This window comes from Asparagus officinalis, chromosome 4 (genome assembly GCF_001876935.1).
Source record: "Asparagus officinalis chromosome 4, Aspof.V1, whole genome shotgun sequence".
NCBI lineage: Eukaryota > Viridiplantae > Streptophyta > Magnoliopsida > Asparagales > Asparagaceae > Asparagus > Asparagus officinalis.
In genome coordinates, this window is record NC_033797.1 from 135477473 (window position 1) to 135484967 (window position 7495).

Consider the following 7495-nt stretch of genomic DNA (forward strand, 5'->3'; position numbering starts at 1 on the left):
GCTTCAGCTAAATGCTCATCCCTTAGACATACCCTTGTTAGTTTCTACTCCTTTAGGCGAGGTGTCCCTATTAGAGAGTATCTGTAGGAGATGCATCATTAGTTTAGATGAGTCCGAGTTTATCATCGATTTGATGATGCGTCATTAGTTTAGATAAGTCTGAGTTTATCATCGATTTGATCATCTTACATATGTTAGAGTTCGACATGATTCTTGGTATGGATTGTTTATCTGCCTACCATGTTAGGATCAGCTGTTTTGCGAAAACAGCCAATTTGCAAGCTTCTGATGGAACTGAGTTGGTTGTAGCAACCTCATAAGGAAACCAATTTGTAGGTTTGTTCTAAGCTTATATTGAGAAGGTGATGCAGCGGGATCAGGGCGCAGATTTATGTGAGACCAGAGTAGTCTCAGAGTATCAGGATGTCTTTCAGGACATACCTGGATTACCTCCAGTGAGAGAGGTCGAGTTCTGCATCAAGTTGCAGGCTGGCACCGCCCCGATATCCTATGCACCCTACCGTATGACACATGTTGAGTTAAGCGAGTTACAGACTCAGTTAGAGGAGCTCAGTGCCTAGGGTTTTATTTGTCAGAGTCATTCTTCGTGGGGAGCACTAGTCCTTTTTGTGAAGAAGAAGGACGGTAACCTTTGTTTGTGCATCGATTATCATGAATCGAATAAAGTCATCATCCAGAATAGGTATTCATTACCGAGGATTGATGACTTATTTGACCAGTTGCAGGGAGCGTAATGTTTCTCAAAAATTGATCTTCATCCGATTATCATCAGTTGAGTGTACGGGAGATGGATGTAGGCTGTCAAAAAATTACTACAGCGTGATCATTATGATGGCAATCATTCTTGTGTTTCTCAGTAATGAGAGTTACGAGTTGATGACTCTCATACTGTAAAAAGCCAAATGCAAATATTATAAAATGATGGTCTTTGTAATTAACAATCTCTTCAAAGATAAACGTGGGGCTCACCCCCACGTTCCAACTCAAAACACGAGGCTCACCCCTGCGTTCCAAATCAAAATGTGAGCTCACCCCAGTGTTCCAACCCAAAACGCGAGGATCACCTCCGCGTTTCGCAGGCTAGACGCAAAGGTCACTCCAGAATGCGAATCTTGCGTTTGACTTGTTCAAAACCGTTTTGCACATAATGAGGGTATTAAACCCCAATTATGGAGCAATTTAAGGGGTCAGTTACACCCCTTAAACCCTATAAATAGCTGTGTTTATAACTGAAAAAGGGGGCACCCTTTAGAGAGGCTTTTGGATCCTAGGAGCTTCTTGAGAACCCAAGGGAGGAACCTTTAGAGTCTTTAAAGGAGAGCTCGCAAAGGTTTTTAGAGAGGATGGAGAGGAGGCTTTGGAGCCTTTTGCTGATCTCAGAAGGTTCCATCTATCTGCAATCAAGATAGGATAACTGATCCTCTCAAGACGTCGATGTTGAAAGTTACAATTTGACGACTTCAACGACAATGGACGAGAGTTACAACTTGACGACTCTTGCATCTTCAGAATCTAGGAAACAAGGGTTACAAGATGACAACCTTTGTATCCTAAGAAGACTTGATGCAGAGGTGATGCAGAGACTACAACTTGATGATCTCTGCATCTTCGAAGCCAAACGCGACCTTTGCGTTTCATCAATAAACGTGACCCTCGTGTTTCATCAACAAAACGAAACCTTCGTGTTTCATCAACTAAACGCGGAGGTCACCCCCGCTGATGCGGCATAAACATGTACCAAAAAGGTTGCAAGTGCACAACCGTGTCAAGTTATAGTATTTAAGATATCGATCCCACGAGGAAGGTGTTTTGTAGGAGAAAATATAAATTCGGTTCTTATGTTGTGTGCGTGACAAGTAGGAGTGATAAGTGAATGTGATTGTGGAGAAATAGAGAGAGTGGAAGTGATAGTGTGTAAATCGGCACGAGATATAAGTGAGAGTGGATGTGACAAAGAATGAATATGATCAATAAGGCAAGAAGGAAAAAGAAAAATAAAAATCAAGAATAAAGAAAATAAAATTCAAGAATAAAAGAAAATGCAAAAAATTAAAGATGGTGGATTCAATTATAGATATGGGTAATCTACAATTGAACCCACTTCTTAGAAAAGGGTGATTCCCTAGAGGGTTCTAGCCTAAAGGCGAATCAAACAAAATAAAAATAAACAAAAAGAAAAACTAAACCCAAGAGGGTTCTAGCCTCAAGGTGAATAGTATAAGAAATTAAAATCTAACTACAAAATAAAGTGCAAAATCTAAACTACAAAATAAAATTGCAAGAATTAAATGCAAGAAATTAAATCTATTCTATAAGCATGAAATAAATCTAAGGCAAGAGGGTTCTAGCCTCTTGGCTATTTAACAAGAAAATAAAATCTAAACTACAAGCATAGAAATAAATCTACACTAATAAGCAATAAAAAGGAAATAAAAGAGAAAAAGGAAAGAAAATGCAAACCTCTAAATAATTCTTCATCTCCATCTTCATCATCCAACAAAGAGAAGAAATATTTAAAGTGGTGAAAAAATTATTATTATTAATTGCAACTAAAGTTACAATTTTGGAAGGCCTTCTCAATTAAGAGTAGCCCTCCTCTCCAAAAGGAGTTTACAAAATTTTCACACCTCTAACCCCTCACTCTCTACCCCTATTTATAGTAAACATCAGTGAATGAGAGCCATTGGATCAAACTTGAGCCCCAAGACAAGCAAAATCAGCCATTGACGCGCGCTACAGTAATCTGGCATCGATGCAGGCATCGATGCAGGTATCGATGCCAGCATCGATGCCCACATCGATGCCGACATCGATGCCCACTATTTCCAAATTCTGATTTCACGGATAGCTTCGTCTCGTCGAGATAGGCGATTTTCATATATTATATGTTAAATTCCGCCTTCCGGATTAGGAGATATCGTCGTTTCTTTGTGGCCAACCATTTTGAATATGATTTCTTTTCATATTGGATTTTTGATTTTCTCCGGCTTCTACAGGCTACACGACTTCATTCTGGGCTTTTGGATAATTTGGAAATTGATTTTCCAATGTGCTTCTTTGCTTCATTTCTTCATTTAATCAATGGGTTTTTGTTGAGAGATGAGAGTTTGAGATTTATTCTTCATTAACCTGCAATTAAAAGATAAAAATAATTATTAGTGGTATATTTATTCATATAAAATAGATAATGAGGGTATAAAACTGTAATAAAATATGATTATCATGCGATGATTAGTTATCTAATCTTATTCGAACGTTATATCTCCCTAAAACGATCGAAGATAGTGGCCTACCATGTCATGTGTCTCTATTCTAATCACAGTCGTTATACTCCCATGTCACAGAGCGACTTGATTATTTCAACATCGTCATTTATGCAAATGACGCTGTTTATTGATAGTGGCCTATCATGCGATGTGTCTCTGTTCTAATCACAGTCGTTATACTCCTATGTCAGTGAACTACTTGATCATTGTTAGACCCTAGAGGGGGTGATTAGGGTCTTATGCTAATCTAATCCGATTGTCTCGTCGAGATAGGCGATTTTCATATATTATATGTTAAATTCCGCCTTCCGGATTAGGAGATATCGTCGTTTCTTTGTGGCCAACCATTTTGAATATGATTTCTTTTCATATTGGATTTTTGATTTTCTCCGGGTTCTACAGGCTACACGACTTCATTCTGGGCTTTTGGATAATTTGGAAATTGATTTTCCAATGTGCTTCTTTGCTTCATTTCTTCATTTAATCAATGGGTTTTTGTTGAGAGATGAGAGTTTGAGATTTATTCTTCATTAACCTGCAATTAAAAGATAAAAATAATTATTAGTGGTATATTTATTCATATAAAATAGATAATGAGGGTATAAAATTGTAATAAAATATGATTATCAAATACCCCCACACCTAAACTTTTGCTAGTCCTCTAGCAAAGAAAATAAAAAGAAAATCCTAACTCACTTTCGCAGGAATCGCGGTTGTATTTAGCGCATACAACAAGCCTTTAAACCCCTAGGTTACCCTAGTGGACGAGTTGTAGTCTCGTGAGGGTTTGCAGTGAATATACCCACAAAATTCGGTCAACTTGCCAAATTAAAGAAGTCAGTAAATAACTAAATTCACTTGATAACTTTTAGATAATCTAATTGTGGAGTCAGTTAACTCAAGAAAACGTTTTTATATATAACTCTAAGGTATATTTTCAAGAAAATCTTTTCATTGTAGCAATACGAAACCAAGCCAAACTTAGAAATTTAATTTAAAAGTTTTGAAAAGAACATGCTAACTCTTTGTTTTAAATAATTTTCAAGTTGCTTGATCTAAAATATTTTCCAAGACCATATATATAACTATAAAACATTTATTAGTTTTTTATTTTTATTTTTATTTTTTTTAACTCTTTCATCCTTGGTGTTTTTTTTCTACTTTAACGGGCTTTCTAAGTGACCATTTAACGAGTTTTGGGCCAATGTATCCCAACCCAAATGGGCTTAGGTCATTAAGTATGGAAATACTCATTGGGCTTAATTACTCGGTCAGCTTAGGCTTTATAAGATAGAATCACCTTGAATTCAAGAGTTTTTTTTTTTTTTTGGTGCCCATTTTTCGCACTCTTCTTTTGCAATTTTTTTTTTGTATATGTATATATATTTTGAAAAATATGTAAATCAAGACACTTTGAAAAATTATTTTCAACTCTAAGTTAAGCATGCAAAAATTTCATTATTTTAAATAAAAGTCCAAGTTAAGGCTTAAGTAAAGTATACTACTTTGAAAATCATTTCTTAAGAAATTTATTTAGAGTTATCATAAAAGGTGATCTTAAGTAAATAACCAACTAGGGATTAGAAATTTTCAAATTTATCAAATAAATCAATTATTACATAACTCTATTAATTTGGCAAGTGACGAAAAAAATGACAAAAATGCACTAAAATTGTAAAATAAAGAGAAAAAAATAACTAATTCCCACCCCCACACCTAAATTTTGCATTGTCCTCAATGCAAACTCTATGATGCATAAAGTAAAGCAGATAAGAAGTGAAGCACTTACATTTGGTCGGTTGATAAAAATCTGCAATTACCTTTGGTCTGAGGAGGAGGAAATCAAACATTTATTCTTTTCTTATTTTTTTTTCTTTTTTTCTTTTTTTTTCTTTTTTTAACAACTGAACAAGAAACTCTCAAATGAGAGAAGAATAAATTCTTTTTATTATTCTGAAATAAACAAAATAAACAATGTAGAATGAAATATTCAACATGAAGAGTTCATGTTCTACATTGAATCCTACCTTATTGCTGAAAATTCTCCCACGGATTTTAAATAAATTCAACATGATATAATCAACAATGTGCTGAAATTCTAAGCATTCCGGGGTGTTCAATGATTTTTGTGGCAATGGAAGGTAGGTATTATTGGTGTCATGCATATTGGACTTAGATTCTTGATTTGTGAATGTTTGTTCTCTAACAACCAATTTTTCTTTAACAATTTTCTCAACCCCAAGATTCATGGTTGATGTGTAAAAATTTGGTTGTTGTTTATTTTCCAAAAATCTTAGTTCATCAAGAAAGAGTTTTTCAAAATTCAGTTCAAAACAGCAATTGTCCAACACAGTTTCTTTATTTTGACAAACCCGATCTGCTTCTCCTAATATTTTTAGCTCCTCACCGAAAATTTCCTCAAAACTTAGATCTGACTCTTCTTCTTCTTCCCTCGGTCTTTCCTGAATTGAATTATCAGGGGAAGAATGAATTGGAACAAGAATTTGGCTTTAAAGGTGTTCTTTCCTGATTATCGACCTGTTTTCCTGACTGTAGTGCATTCATTTGAGTGTCCTTAGGATTGACCACGGGTTGACTCAGAATTTCTCCTTCCTCTACTTCACTTATGGCACTAGCTAGTTGATCAATATGGGTTTCTAATCTAGCTAGGGCTTGAGTGTTAGAGTTAAGTATGAGTTCGGTTGATTGCATAAAGGAGTTCATCGTGTAGGATGTTTGAGTTAACATATCCGTGGCTAGTGTGGAGGCCTTAATAATGATTTCAAAACCTTTTTCCAAAAAATTGAGACGTTCATCATGATCTGTATCAAGAGGAGTGTGAGTTACAACTTGATGATGAGGAGACTGATTTTGATGTGACAGATTGGGTTGTTGAAATTGTGGATGAGAATTGAAAGGAACTGTGTTTTCCCTAGGAAAATGTTGGGTCAAAGAGGGAGTGAAGTTTTGAGTTTCGGAGTGGTTTCCCTGATTCCATGCAATGTTTGTGTAACTTGCCCAACCTGGGTTGTAGGTTGGAAAAAATGGATCATTTACCGAATACTGATATGGACTCTCTACAAACTCCCGGACTTCATTGGAAATTTTAATCCTATTGGGATAACATAAATTTTGAAAAACTTGTGGATTAGCCATTTGTTCAAAATGAATTTGTTGATGTGTATTGTCCCTAATCCACGTTTTGCATGCACCAAAAACAATTTCTTTTTATATTTTTTTTTTTGGAAAAATAAAAGTTAGTTTTTTTTAACAAGAAAATGGAAAATCCTGACTAAAACAAATCAAAATCAATCACTTTTCAATCACTCTAACTCTAGGGTTAAGCCTAACTCAACTAGACTAGCTCCTAACCAAAAATTCCTAAAGTGAAAAGATAAAAGTTTTACCCGGGTAGTTAGCCAGGTAAGGATAGTACTAGAGGATGATCAGAGATCAATTAAGTACCTCGTTCCTTGCGGAGCGCTTTACGCAACCCCTAAACCTTGCATTAGACACCAACTAATCCAAGAAAACTTAAACCGGTTCACTTAAGGATTCTTTGTTCCTTATTGAGCTCGAATCCTTAGGGCCAACGTCTAATGAGTTTTATTAGGCTTGGGTAGTGTAGTGAGGAATTAGTGATTTTGGGGCTAAGGGCTAAGGAAAGGGTGATGAAATCCCTCACCTTATCTTGATTATGGGGTTTTACCCTTAAAAATATTTTTAAGTGTGTGCCAAATCAAGATGCTCAAATCACTTGGTGAATTCCTACTATCAATATGAAATGCAACCCTATGAATTAAAAGCAACTAAAAAGGATGGAAAAAAAATCTTTTTTTAATTAGGGTTAACAATCAAACAAATGAGAAGGGGGGATTTGTTTGAATTTATTATCTTGTTAGTAAATGTCAAAGTGAAGGATGAATTTTATTATGGTCAACGCTTTTTTTTTAAGTCCTAATTGTCTCTAATTGTGAAGAAGCTAACTAAAGGTGTGGAATTGAAAATATAAGGAAGAAGACTTACCACAAGCGAATATCCAATTCCTCAATCTCCAATTCTTGATCTTTAATCTCCAAGTAGTTCTTCCACAATAAACACACAAGTTAAAGAACCAAAATAATTAAAACCTACTTAAGCATCCTCCCCGGCAACGGCGCCAAAAACTTGATGCGGCATAAACATGTACCAAAAAGGTTGCAAGTGCA